This window comes from Hemitrygon akajei, unplaced genomic scaffold, assembly GCF_048418815.1.
Source record: "Hemitrygon akajei unplaced genomic scaffold, sHemAka1.3 Scf000095, whole genome shotgun sequence".
Lineage (NCBI taxonomy): Eukaryota > Metazoa > Chordata > Chondrichthyes > Myliobatiformes > Dasyatidae > Hemitrygon > Hemitrygon akajei.
In genome coordinates, this window is record NW_027331981.1 from 2,903,369 (window position 1) to 2,918,481 (window position 15,113).

Here is a 15,113-nt window from a genome sequence, read left to right on the forward strand (position 1 = left end):
AAGGGTGAAGGACAAGTATGGCAAATTCAGATATTCCTGTTTGTGAAGGAGGACTGGAGGTTTCACTGAAACAATACCAAGCATGTGGTGGGGAAAGAACACTGAAGACTGGGGAGGACCTTCCTCAGAACAGAGAGTGTAGGGCAGAGAATTAAGGTGTGGAGAAAAATGTTAAGGGAACACGAGGGACAACATTTTCCACACAGAGTTGATGTTTATGTGGTAAAAACTAACAAAGAAAATGGTAGAGTAGGTACATATCCTGGCTAAAAAGGCACTTTAACAGGTTCGTGGATTGGACCGGTTCAGTGGGATATGGACAAAATGCAGGCAAATGGAGCTAGCTCAGGTAGACATGGATCTGATGGACATGGAGCAGAGGAGTGTGTGGTTTAAAGAGGATCTGAGGAAGAACTTCCTCTTCCACACCAAGCGTGTTTACAGTCTGGAACACAATGTTTGAGGGGGTGATGCAAGCAGCATTTCATAGCATTTGAATCACAAAGGCATCAACACTGCCTAAGTTTTCGATCTCATAGAAATATAGAAAACCTACAGCACAATACAGCCCCTTCGGCCCACAAAGCTGTGCCGAACATGTCCTTACCTTAGAAATACCTAGGCATAACAACAGACAATAGACAATAGACAGTAGATGCAGGAGTAAGCCATTCGGCCCTTCTAGCCAGCACCGCCATTCACTGTGATCATGGCTGATCATACGCAATACCATCACATTGGGGCTGTTTAGGGCCCTGAATGGTAGTGACGGGGGAAGTGCAAGGGTTGGTGTAGCACATGATCAGCTTGCAAGAGTAAGTGCTCGGAGGGAGATCAATGGGGAGGGACAAATGAATAAAGGAGTCCGGTAGGGAGCGATCGCTGGGGAAAGCAGAACATGTAGGGGAGGGTTAAGGGAAAGATCTGCCTTGGGCCGTGATCCCGTTGGAGGTGTCTGAAGTTACAGATAATTATGTGCTGGACGCTGAGGTTGGTGGGTGGTAAGGGAGGACAAGAGGAACCCTATTCCTAGTAGGGGTAAGTGGGTGGGGTAAGAGCAGACATGCGTGACATGATGAGATGCGGTAAGGGCATCGTTCGTTGTAGAGGAAGAGAAGCCACTTTTTTTGAAAAACAAGGAAAATCTCCATCGTTCTAGAATGAAAAGCATCATGGTGTGAGCAGAGGCGGTGGAGACGGAGGACTGGAGAGAAGAGAATGCTTTACTATCAACAACGCTGCAACTTTTGTGCATCTGCAAAACAATTGCCACTGTTGGTAAAAATGTAATGAATGCAGTGGTTCCAATTCGAGGATCATGCATGGTGATTGATCTGCTTTGCTTCATACTGATGCGAAACGAGATGCGAGCCCGGTTTACCAGGTGAGGGACGAGGAAATAGAAAAAGCTGGAGGAATTCAACAAGTCAGAAGCCAATAAACAGTTGACTTTTCGGGCCGCGACTCTTCAGCAGCACCGGAAAGTAAGAGGGAGGATTCCAGAATAAGAATGTTGTTATGGGGGGAGGGAGGACGAGCTAGAATATGATAGGTGAAACCAGGTGGTTGGGAAAATTGTACGAAATCAAGTGCCCGGCTAGTGATAAGGGCAGAAGGCAAAGTTCTGGAAAAGAAGGAATCTGATACAAGAGGGGAGAGTTCCTCATGGCAAAACCCGGAAGTAGGAGGGAATCAGGGGGAAGTGATAATGAGTGAGGAAAAGAGTAAGAGGCCAGAGTAGGGAAATGACGGAGAGGAGGAGGAGAGGGAGAAATACAATCAGTTGGAGAAATTCATATTCATGCCATAGGATTGGAGGCTACATAAACGGAATGTGATGTGTTGCTCTTCCACTCTGAGAGTGGACACTTCATGGCAGAACAAGAAGGCATGAACAGACATGCCGGGACGTAAATGGCGGATGGGAATTGAAATGAGTGACCACTGAAAATTGCTTCCTTTTATTGACAGATCTGAAGTGCTCGACGAGGCGGTAATTAATTTGTGAGGTCTCGGACAGAAACGTTGAACGTTTATTAATTTCCATAGATGTTGTCTGACCTGTTGAGTTCTTCTAGCATTTCGGACCATACGACCCTAATAGCATAAGATGTAGAAATCGAATTAGGCCATTTGCGGGTCTCATGTCGAGTCTACACCGCCATTTCAGCATGGCTGAAGCAATTTTCCTCTCGGTGCCAATCTCCTGTCTTTTCTCCGTCTCAGTCACAGAAGTTAGGACCTCTGTGCACGTGGATGTTGTCTGCTCATAGCGTGTTGAAGGGCGTGCCGATGTAGAGTGCAATCAGCTAAATCTCTTTGCCGTGCTGCCCACTCATTCCGAGCAGGAACCAGGCCCGATCTGTTCACAGGAGTGCTCAGCGCGAATTCCGCCAGTTCCCCTCGGGACGGCAGTATTTCCGCTAGCATCTCCTTTTCCTCCATGTCACAGGAAGCTACGGCTTCGTCGGTCACTTGACCGATGGAAATTTGCACTGGGGTATGGGATTCATTATCGAACGTGCTGTGCTTCTGACGATACCGGAGATATAATGAAAAAATAAAAATAAAAGGGAGGAAGAGTTTAGTAATCGGTAGGAAGTGAAGTTCGGGAGCTGTGTTCGCCGAAGCTTCTGTTGCCGTGCTCTGTCACTCCCGGATTCTAAACTAGTTTTATTCTACCTGCTGCCATGTTCTCTGATGAGCGCCAATTCTATAGTGTCAAGGTGGAAAACACTGCGACTGCCTCCGGGAAGAACTTAGATATTATGTTTATCAATTAATGGAATAATTGCCAGAAACGGACATTTCTTTACACTGATGAACTGTTGCTTGAACTTGGTCTTCGTTACCCCGTAAATAAAAGTGTTTGTGCAGCAACTTAATGTCAGCAGCATCTCTCCGGAGTTGTTCTGTGCGTTAGATGTGGGAATTCCGGGATATCTCCAGCGTTCCTGATATACACATCTGCTCCAGGGTGGGGAGCAGGTGGTCGCAGTGATCTGGTGTCTGGCACTCTGGTAGCATGGAAGAGCAGAGAGATGAAGAGGACTGCTGTGGTGATGGAAGATGAAATAGTCATAGGAATAGAGGCTAGATTCTGTCGACTCGACAGTGGCACCTGGACGGTATGTTTCTCCGAGGCACAAGGGTCAGGGAAATCTCTGATCGCTCCACAGCATTCTCATGGGGGAGTGTGAGCAACCAGAAGCCGAGATACATCTGACCACCGATAACATACACGGGTAAATAAGCAGACACTGAAGAGAGATTTTATGGAGCTAGACAGAAAGCAGACAAACAGGACATTCAAGGTAGTTATATCTAGACCACTGCCTGTGCACTCGCCAGTGAAGGTAAGGATGGGATGATCTGACAGGTGCATGTGTGGCTGAAGAAATGGTGTAGGAGGGAGGGATGGATTATCGGGATCTTTATTTTTAGGGAGACATCTGTGGAGGCCGGGTTCTTTGATAGATAAAGGCAGAAATTGATAGATACTTGATTAATCGGGGCATGAAGGGTTACGAGAAGACAAGATTGGGCTGAGAGAGATCGGTGCAGACTCGATGATCCAACTGGCTTAGAGCTTTTTTCGTATATGTTACGGTCTTATAGTCTAAAACAGAGCTAGACCGGAAGGGTCAGTTGGGAGACAACCCGACAGGACGCGTCTGATCGCAGAGTGTCAGCAGAGGATGGAGACCGGAGGGATTCGGCGAAAGGTATTTGCCGGGGAGGGAGTTGAGTGATGATTGCAGAACGCAGCAGAAATTGGACAAGGGGCATGGATAGCGAGGGTGGCACTTCACATTGGTTTAGAGCGGAACAAGTTTCAGGCTTGAGCGCGGCACGGGGTCATTTGTTCTCTCATGTAGCTGCATCCACTAGTTAAAGTGGAGACGGGTGCATACTTAAATGATGGAGGAGCTGTGGGCGATGGGGTCCGGCATAGGAGAGGAGCTGAGACATGGGAGGATTAACCATGGTCATGCAGATTGCCAGCGCTAATTTTAGGGGCCGTTCGGCCTCCTGTGCTTTGCTCTGCTGCGAGTACCGGAACAACCACAGGGTCGGTCCATTGCAGTTCGCAGGCAGCCTGTGTGCTCCGCGTCCCTCACTGTGTTAACGAGATGGGTGGACAGTCAATCTCCCAGAACTGCTACTCCTCCCTGAACTCTCAGTGATCAACCCTCCGACGCTCCGCCCATTCCTCAGGGGGCCACTGCGCAGTATCGGAAAGGCTACAGAAAGTTGCAGTCTCAGCTAAATTGTTGTCGGGCATTGTCCTCTCCAGCTCCAAAGGCATCTTCGACAGCCGATGAACAGAGATAGGGCATCGATCTCTAAGGAACCCCATCACCCAGGACACGCCCTCTTCTCATTGCTACCGTCAAGAGGGAGTTAACGGTGCCTGAGCACCCACATTCAACAGTTCAGAAACAGTTTCTTACCCTCCACCATCAAATTTCTGAATAGAAAATGAGTCCATATGTACGCCCACATAATTTCCCTCTCTTTATGAACTACGTATACATTGAAAATACGTAATTAATATTAATATATATTTCTCAATGTAATTTAATTCTTTTATAACTTTGTATTTTCTGTCTTAGTGCCATTAAGACAACAAATGTCTAGATATGCGCCAGTGATATTAAACCTGATTGTGACATCCCCACCATCAAACACACAACGCTCCCTCCCGCGACCCTCGGTCATAAGACTCTCCGAACTCATCCACATCCCCCGCCCCCCCATCACTTCCACAGTCACGCCCAGCCACAGCTCCCTTCTCAGATCTGTTACTAATTACGTCTCCGAGCCCCTCGTCCACCCCAATCCTTTTGCTCTAAACAATTATCACCCCCACCGACAGCAACATCGCCTCCAACGGTATCCACACCACGCCTCTCCCTGGCCCCTCATCGAATGTCCCCTCTCCACACGCTGATTCTTAATATCACTGTTCTCTCATTCTCACATCTCCCATTCCAGATGTCACTGTCTCTCAGCAAGATACCGTTATGGGCTTGGTGCTTCGCCCCGAGTAGATTGACAGCCGTGCGAAAGGATGGAGGTGGTTAAGAGGGGGACTGTTGTGGGTATGGCGTCTGTCCAGTGATAACTGGTAAGTCTGGCATTACCCCACGGACAGGTTATCCTCCTGCGCTCTGACTATCCGAGCCATCAACTCAGACCTATCTATCCTCACGGCATGTGATACCAATATGGTGGGAGAGACCATTTGGGCTGTAGGCCCACGTTAGTAATGTGACTGCTCGCATTTTCCCTGACGGTGTACCGCTCCGGTTCCACACGACCCTCCCCGCACCCCAGGCGGCGTCACTATCAGCTGACAGTTTTCCACAGAGTGGCTCAGTGTTGGAAGGGAAGAGGGGTGAGCTGTTAGTGTGGGTGTGTCAGCATGCTGTTTTCACTGCCCAAGGAGCTGGTTATTCCCGGTGGGGCTGAATGTACCTTCCCAATGAACAGTCGGATTTGACAGCAGCGAGCGTTTGACAAGAGATGCAGACCAAGTTAATGCAAACAGCGTTGGCTTTATTGATTCATGCAGTTAATTTGGGAAATGGTTATACCACCGCGGGACAGCTGTCAGAAAGGCAGTGTGGTCAGTAATGAGCTCCGAGAAGGAGCTGCCACATGCCGTTAAAAAAGAAATATTGGAACCCCTGCTACCATCAGGGTACACGAGAGTGTTTACAGTTACATCAACCCAGGAAGTGGATCATATCAAACATCCGCCGGCTGTTCTGCCAGGTATTTACACAGCTCTGGTGCCGAAAACCCGAGTGGTCCGACAAAAGTGGCCCGTGTCTCTTGACTTTCCGCCGTGGACTCGCATAAGAGACACAGACATCCACTCGAACCTCAAACGTCAGTCTGGGATTCCTTGCGGTTTTGGACGTGTTCACTATCGTACTGTTACGCCGGGAATGAAAGAGATCCTAGGAAACGTCCAATCTGTCTGGTAATCGTGACAAATCGAACCAGGCTGACAAGGTAGTATCATTTCTGGGCCACATCGCATTACAAAGGTCAGATAGTCCTGTGTCAGCCGAAGGACCACGGTTGCCAACGTCCCAGAACTGGGCTCCGAATACAGCCACTCTGCGGCCCCTGTGAGAGTAGGTGATGATCCCACACGGGTTGGTCATGGGTATTCGATGTCTGGCATTACCCCACGGGTGAACAGGCCAGTGCTGAGATTACTGAGTGGCGGTGTTGGGAGTGAATTAACAGTGGAGAGCATGTAGAAAGCGGCGTTTAACAGGAAGCAAGCGGAGGATCCAAAGCGTCCTCGTTGGCCTCACGGGGCCGGGCAGTCGAATCCGCCGGTGGAAACGAACCATATCTCCTGACTGAAAGATATAACAGAGAGTTGAGGGGAATGTTCCTGAGTGTGGAAGAGCAGTCCCTTTACTGAAAGTATTGTTCTCTTCATTATTAAACCGGTCCCCCTCCAAAGAAAAAAAAACAGCGGCGTCACAGAAGCAACGGGTGACTTATTGCTAGAATTTTCTAAGCTAGAAACTCCCGTGTCTGTAGTCTGACTTCCTACGCCCATGGGATTCTTTGTTTCCGCCCTCACAAGCAAAATCACATCCCTTCAATATTGTAGTGACCACAGGTGTACACAATCCTGCAGGTGAAGTCTAAACAACATGATGAACAGTTGTCAGGTGACCTCCCAACTCTAGGTGCCAATGATTTTACAGCTGCAGGGCAACGGATCAGACATCTTCACCATCTCTCTGTCTGTGTTTCCAATCCCACCGATCCACCTACATTTATCCAGAGGGATCCATTGTATGTCACCTTTCAGCTATCTTACAATTTGGGACCCGTGTCAGACCTCTTGTTTCCCTGTTCAAAACACCTGAGCAAATTTATGGAACGTGATTTTCCTTCTACAAAGACACCCTGGCTATGCCTAATCACTCCAACCTTTCCAAATAGAGGTGGATCCTGTATCCCAAAACCCGCTTCGGTAACTTCTTCGCCTCATGAACTGGAGGGAAATCTTGCATTCAGGTTTGATAGAGTTGGCGGGGAACGGAAACATAATTCGGGAGGGGAATGGGATATGTCAGAGGAAAAAAACAGTGGCGTATTTGGACATTGTGAGGAAGGAGAGGTGGTGAACCTACAGATAGTAGGTTGGATTGTACTGCGCCTATTTTAATGCGAGAAGTGTGGGAACAAGGGAGCTTTATTTCGAGAGCAGCTCAGTACATGGAACTACGGAGTTATGGCGATAACTGAGGCTTTGTTGTTACAAGGGCAGCAATCGCTTCTGGATGTTCCAGTGTTTCACTGTTTCAAACGGGATTGGGGGAAAAGTGCAAGAGTCGGATAATCTCACAGCAGCACAAATGGAGGAGTCGTGATCGGATCATTCAGTGAGTCAATGTGGATGGAGGCAGAATCTGGAAGAGTAGATATGCTATTGGAAGTATGAAGTAGACGGACCAGTTAAATAGCCAAGTAACGACTGAGGAACAATTCAGGAGATTGATTTTGGAAATATGTAAGCATAAAGACGGTTATTATTGTGACATTAACTTCCCTTATATTGACTGGAACCTCCTTAGAGAAAAAGGTTTAGATTGGCAGAATCTGTTCAAGGAACCCATAAGTGATTTCTGACTCATTAGTGGCACTACATCTGAAGGAAACGCATATCAGACCAATGAACCAGGTCACCTGCCATATTTCCCGATGCGATACTGCCAGATCTCCTATCACAGACAGTGACCACAACTCCTATTCTTTACCCTGGCATTGAATGAGGATAGGAAGAGACGGTATTATAAATCAGTTGATTGGTGGGAGAGCGAATTACGATGCTATTAGTCAGGAAGTTGGAAATGTAAATTGGGAAGAGATATACACAGGGTAATTCACAACTGAACAGCGGAATTTTTTTTTTTAAGGAAGAGCTAGCATGTTCTTCTGGATAGGTTTGTCCCATTGAGACAGGGTCGGCGATGGTAGAGTAAAGGAGTCATGGTTGATAAGAGATAGTCCAGAGAGAGGAAGCAGCAGACTTAAGATTTAGGAAGCAGGGATCAGAGAGGTTTCAAATTTCCTATTGCCGGAGGGGATGTATCCCAGTTTTCTACAGGAAGGGACGGAAGATACTGCTGCGCCTTCGTAATGACCTTTCTGTGTCATCTGGCTATTGCAATAGTATCACAGGATTGAACGTTGCCAGTTGTTATTCGTCTGACCAAGGAAAGAAACAGGGAAAACGCTGGGAACTTCAGACCAGTAGGCCCAACGTACGTGCGGTCAAACTGTTTGAGGATATACTTCGACAGTATTTCTGGACGGTTGAAGAACGATAGTCTGATCATGGCTGTGAGAGGGGCAGGACATGTCTCAGGAACGGAATCAAATTCTTCATTATTAGACAAAGCACACTGATGAAGATTTTAGGAAAACTTTCTCAGCTATGGGTGGCAGACAAACGTGGCTACTGTAGATCGAACTAGCTTACCCACAGAAAACAGAGTGTGGTAACAGGTGGAGGGTATTTCGCTTGGAGTTTGGTGACCAGTGGTGTTCCGCAGAAATCTGTTCGGGAAGCGGGTGATTAGGCTGTTCCATTTCCAGATAACATTTCGGGTTAGTGTGGATTGTGATGTAGGTTACAACAGGGCAATGAGGAATGCAAATTTGGGCTGAGAATTGGCAAACTCTGAGCTCAATGTGGAAAAGTGTGAAGTGATACACTTTGCAATGTCGAATTTGAATGCAAGATGCAGGGTTCATGACAGGTTCATTATCAGTGTGCAAGAACAGAGTCATCTTTAGTTTCACACTCATAGACTCATCAAAGTTGACACGCAAGTTGAACAGGTTGTTATGAAACTGTATGAGATGTTGGCCTCAATCGTCGAGGGGTTGAGTTCAAAGCCGCGAGTAATGTTGCCGCTCATTTAAACTTGGGTTATTGTGCTCAATTCTGGTCGCCTCATTACAGGAAGTATGTAACAGCTTTCGAAGCTGAACAACGGAGATTTACCAGTATGCTGCCTAGACGAGAGGGAATTCATATGAGCATAGGTTTAGCGAGCTATGGCTTTTCCTTTTAGAGCGAAGTGGGTGAAAGGCGACTGCATAGGGTTGTACAAGTAAAACGGCATAGGTCATGTGGATGGCCAAAGACATTTTTCCCACTGTGGAAATAACTACCAAGAGATATAATTTTAAAGTATTTAGACGGAGGTATAGGAGCCGCCTGGCGTATGTATTTACACATAATGGTGGGTGTGTGGAACGCGGTGTCAGGAGTCCGGTAAGAGACATATCTATCAGGTACATTTCAGAAACTCTTAGACACATGGATAATAGAAAAAAAAAGACGGCTCTGTAGGAATGAAGGTCTTGAGTCGGCAACAATCAGGGATAAAGGGCGAACATAGAGGTCTAGTGTTCTACATTTTCTGTTCCTGACAGACCGTCAGCATGAGCACCCACCTGATACCGCAGCGTCTCTGATTCATTAACTGACCCGATCACAGTCACAACATTCCCCTGTACTTACCCATGCGGCAAATGAATGAACGCCACTCGCTCCCTAATCGTGGTTGTGGAAAAAACAAATAAAGAATTAGAGACCGCACATCAACCAGTTAACTGTGACTAACTCTTCACTTATCACTGCCACCCGACGCCTGAACCCTTCCAAAGATGCTCAGCGGCAGCGCCGGGATACCAACCCACCTTCCCTCTGGGCACACTGACCCCTGAGAAGTCAACATCAAGTTCAACAATCCCACCAAATTCCTTCCCTCTATTGATGCCGGAACCGAAGAGTTCTCTGGAACACTGACCGAGCTTCTCTCTCAGGACACACAGTGTAGCCTTTCACACCGTTTCACCCCTCGGAGGAGCAGTGTGATAAGCGAGCCTTCTCTCTGACAGCGCCAGAGCGTTCCCACCATTCCGTAGGCACGGACACCCAGCCGATACTGCAGCGTCTCTGGTTCATTTACCGCCCCGCTAGCACACAGAACATTCCACATCCATTTACCTAAAGCTACAGACCTGTTTCAAGGATAAGATGAAGGTATAAAATTAGCGAGAGACTCTCAGCTCAACGATAGATGTAGTTTTGAAGAATGAGCTGGAAAATCTTGGACCATTGAACGGCCTGGTTAGAGTAGCTGGAGAGAGGACGTTTCCTATGGGGGGTTGGGGATTGGAGCAGAGTGCATAGCCTAAGAGAGGATGAAGAATTCCTTTCGCTAGAACATAGAAGATAGAATAGTACAGAACAGTGCAGGCCCTACGGCCGCAATGTTGTTGTCGACTCTTAAACCCTGCCTCCCATATAACCCCCACCTTAATAGAACTTGCTGTAGTACAGCACAGCACATGAGGATCAGAAGATGCTGAATTTGAAGAATTCATTGCCATGGATGTGAAGGCCATGTTTGTGATTTTATTTAAGGTGGAGTTTGATGGGCTTTTGATTCGTAAAGGTAACAAAGTACAGAGATTAAAACAGGAGAAATGAGGCGAGCGGGATAACAAATGAGGCAAGATAACATGGTGGAGAGTCTCGATGGGCCAAATGGTTCAATACTTCTCCCACATCTCATGATCTTATCGAAAACTAATTATAAATCATCCGTGTACCGCTACCTGCTGATGAGATTTTTGAGTCATTATTGAGGGTGAAACTTTGGAGTATCTTGTGATAAAACAGTCTCAGGCCAGCAGTGTTTTGTACAGGGGAGATCTTGATTGAGAAATCTGTCCGGAAAATTTGAAAAGCTTAAGAATTTATTGCAGGGTTCTGTAACCAAACCGCATTCGGGCATTCACTTTTAGAGTCGAGCACCGCTGTTCAAACGGTCTCTTCCCTTTGGAAGAGCAGCGTGAGGAGAGGGACATCACCCCCGGACAGTTTCCACCCCTCTGTCAGCGTGAGCGCCCTAATGATAAATTCCCTCTGATTTACTTATCACCTCGCTCACAGAGACAATGTTCCACATGCACGTACTCGCCAATTCCGAGCCTTTGGCCGCTAATTTATTTTTTGGCGCCCGAATCTGAAGAAGCCTCAGTCGTGTGCAGCAAGATGAACCCAGAGACGTGGTTCACTGCTCGCTCAGCAGGACGTACACAATGCCGCCTCGCACAACACGGAGATTCATGGTGCCTTCATGCGAGGTGCTGTCTTTAGATGGGACTGTGATAATGGTCTGAATCCAACAGTACATAATGTAATTTTGCAGGAAGGCGGGACAAAGATACCTGTGTCTGGGCGTACAAAACGGGACACTGCATGGTCGCTTTGCTTTACACTTTCCGTTGGCTCGGAAGACCAGCAATTACATTCAGATTTTTTTCTTGGGAAGAGAGGCTGGTGGCTAACCTGGGTGAAATGTTGTGTTTCATTTTCCGGTGCTGTATCTACATGGGGTTTAAGACGTTTGCTATTAAGACGTGGTGGGAGTGATGGATTCACCCTCGGAGTAAGTGTTCCTTACACCACGGGAGTGTTGTTGTCCTCTATGGAGACATTCTGCTGTCATTGGAAATTGGGAAACTGTGGGTTCGGATGAGGAAGCTGTGCGCATGATATGTTGGCTCCGGAAACATGGTGACACCTGCGGGCTGCCCCTAGCACATTCTAGAAAAGTGTCGAATAGGCTGCCGGGTAATCTTCCTTCTAGAAAACACTTGTGGGAGAAGAACCTCAGCCTTTTGGCCACTGATCACACAAAAGACCAAATAAACATGTAGCTTTATGACCTACCCCAGGCAGGAATACAAAGAAGTTGGAATTGCTGACATGGACATTCTGCTCAGTGAGTTTGCGGTTGAAATCACCTGAGTCGGTAAAGAGAAACCCACGGATAAACCTGGCGAACACATCCATCATTGGGAAACGAGTGATGAACAGCTGAAAGATGCAAACACCGTAAAATGGGAACAGGGAATTTCCGATTCACCAGCCCCCCTCTCTCGATCCTGTTCTTCCATTCAATCAGGTGTCAGTTCATATCTGAGATCATTTTGCAGTTCCACTCGCCGCCCAGCTTCCGGACCCGCAATGCTTTCCCCTGCAGTCTCTACACCTCCTGTCCCTTTAATATCCAGCGACATAAACAATTGGTTGGAAACACACCCACCATGGCTGACTGTTCAGATTCACATACATTGATGTATCATCAACTTCCTCGCTTTCTTTCAGACCGGCCTGTTGTTTCCTCAAAGAATACCTACATATTTGTCAGGCATGATTTCCCGTTAAGTTCAGCATGCTATGCTAGTCCTTTTGTACCGTGTGCATTTAATTACCCCCAAAACTGTTCCTTCATAATTGACACCAACAGCGTCTTGAAGTGCTGAATCCATACCCTCCTGGAAAACAACCATCAGACGGTTCTACAGGACTCATTCCTGAACACCTGCCCATCTAAAGATTGGGGGTGGGGTTGTGTGGTCGGACACAATACTATGCCACCTCACACAACATGGAGATTCATGGTGCGTTCATGCGTCTCATGGTCTGGTCCATTCTGGTTCACGGTCCTCCTCCGGAGCATTCCGGCACCGGACTCCGGGTCCTCCGGCTGTCCCTTGTTTCAGTTGGACTTAACCATTTGCTTCTGATGCTTATCTTGAGGCCGGGTACATAAGTGGACCTGGGATTGAGTCTGGTTTGGGTTCGTCTTGTCAAGCTTCCCTGGGAGCAAATGGCCATGGGAGGCTAGAACGGCCATTTGCCATCTCTAGGCCGCGTTGGAGAACAATTGCTTCTTGGAGCTTTGCTGTCAGTAGTCGGAGGTATCATTGCGGTATGGATTAGGCCGTTTCCCAGGCCAGCTGTGTGCCCGTCTGCCACTCTGAGCTAGGTAGGGACCTGGTTGTTTCCGTAGCCAGCCAAGGTTGCCGGCCGTAACTGCGACTCGGAGCAGCCCCGATGCAGAGATGGTACTGTCTGTCGTTCTTCGGTGTTTGTCTCTTCCTGTCCTCAGCCCATGGGGTAAGTCAGGCCGTTCTGCCTTTGCCCTGCGGGGGGAATCTGTCTTGTCTTGTCTTTGCCTCCGTTGGGTAAGTCAGGCCATTCTGCCGTTACCAGACAGATGGTCCTGTCCCATCTTGGTGCGGAGTGGAAGTTGAGTCCCGACTTGTCGAAGGATAAGTCCCGGCTCTTTGTCTATGTACTGTGCAGTCTCATGTTAGTGACTTGTTAAAAATGAATCCCGGCTTGTCGAAGAAGAAGTCCCGGCTCTATTATGTTGATGTTCAGTTCCTAGTCTGCCTCCAATCTCCAGCTTCAGAGGTTTGCAAGCCTCAAGACCCCAGTCTCAAGCTTCAAGCCTCAAGGCCCCAGTCCCAAGCCTCAAGCCTCGTCACGTCTTCGCCTGGTTTGAGGTCCGAGTCCAAGTCACGACCAAAGTTCTGGATCTTTGTCTTTGTCCAGTCTCGGGCTCGGAGGCCACGACGAGGCTCCATGTTCCCAGTCCCTCGTCCTGGTCCTGGTCCTGGTCCTGCTTTCCTTGCCTAGTCTGCGACCTGTCCCGTCCTTTAGTTTTGTCCCATCCTGTTCCTAGTATTTCAGTGTATGTGTATGTGTCCTGCATTTGGGTCCATTCCCAACGCCCTCCTTATGACAATGCGAGGTGTTGTCTTTCGATGGGACAGTGATAATGATATGGATCCAACAGTATACATGAATTAACTGTGTAGGAAGGCGGGGCAAAGATGTGGACTAGCTATGTCTGGGTGTCCAAAATGGGACAACACATTGTGGCTCTGCTTTACACTCTCCTTTGTCTCGGAAGACCAGCAATGACATATTGCCCGGGAGAGGTATGCGGAGACGGAAGAGAAGCTGATGGATAACCTGGGTGAAATTTCCTGTTTCATTTCCCTGTATGGGGTTAGGACATTTGTTATTGGTGACATGGTGGGAGTGATGGATTCACCCTGCGAGTAAGTGTTTCTCACACCACCGGATTGGGATTGTCCTGTTTGGAGACATCCTGCTGTCATTGGATATTGGGAAACTGTGGGTTCGGATGAGGAAGCTGTGCACATGATATGTTGGCTCCGGAAACATTCTAGGAAAGTGTTGAATAGGCTGCCGGGTACCTTCCTTCTAGAAAACACCCGTGAGAGAAGATCCTCAGCCCTTTGGCCTCTGATCGCACAAAAGACCCAACTGAACGCCTCGCTGTGTGACCTACCCCAAGCAGGAATACACGAAGAAGTTGGAATTGTTGACAGGGGCATTCTGTTCAGTGAGCGTGCGGTTGAAATCATCTGCGTCGGTTATGACAAACCCACGGATAATCCTGGCGAACACTTCCATCATTGGGAAACGAATGATAAACACCTGAAAGATGTAAACACCGTAAAATCGAAACAGGGAAATTCCGATTCACCAGCCCCCGCTTTCCACCCTGTTCTTCCATTCAATCAGTTGTCAAGTCATATCTGAGATCACTTTGCAGTTCCACTCACCGCCCAGATTCTGGACCCGCGATACTCCCCCCTACACCTCCTCTCCCTTCAGTATCCCGGAACAGAAACAATCGGTTAGAAACACACCCACCATGACTCACTGCATCTACCTCAGGTTCAGATTCAGATACACTGATTTATCACGCTTCCTCGCCTTTTATTTAGACCGTCCCGTCGTTTCCTCAAAGAATACCTGCATATTTGTCAGGCTTGATTTCCCTTTAAGATAAGCATGTTATGTTCGTCATTTTGCACCGTGTGCATTTAAGTACCCCCCAAACTATTCCTTCATATTGGACAGCAAAAGCGTCTTTAGGTGCCGAATTCCATACCCTCCTGAAAAATATTGATCTTATTCTGCGCTGACAGATCTCTGGGCCTTAAACTCAAATACCTGGACCAAAGCCAGTTTTTCCTCCTGGTGAAGGACTAGTGTCTGATTTCAGCAGCTGATAAAGAAGTAACCATCAGACGATTCTACAGGGCTCCTTCCTGAACACCTGCCCCTCCAGACATTGGGGTAGGGGGTGTTCAGACACAATACAACGTATTGTCAGCTTTCAGCTGGTACTCACTCGTGGGTTGGTTGGTGTTGGAGG

General features: G+C 47.8%; 1 long non-coding RNA gene across 1 annotated transcript; it reads right to left on the reverse strand.

The window, feature by feature from the left end:
- Positions 1 to 5,217: 5,217 nt before the first annotated feature.
- LOC140722956 (uncharacterized) lies at positions 5,218 to 14,346 on the reverse strand. Its single transcript, XR_012097776.1, has 3 exons — positions 14,238 to 14,346; positions 9,575 to 9,607; positions 5,218 to 6,383 (listed from the first exon to the last, which is right to left on the reverse strand). It is a non-coding gene; the product is annotated as an uncharacterized lncRNA (long non-coding RNA).
- Positions 14,347 to 15,113: the final 767 nt, after the last annotated feature.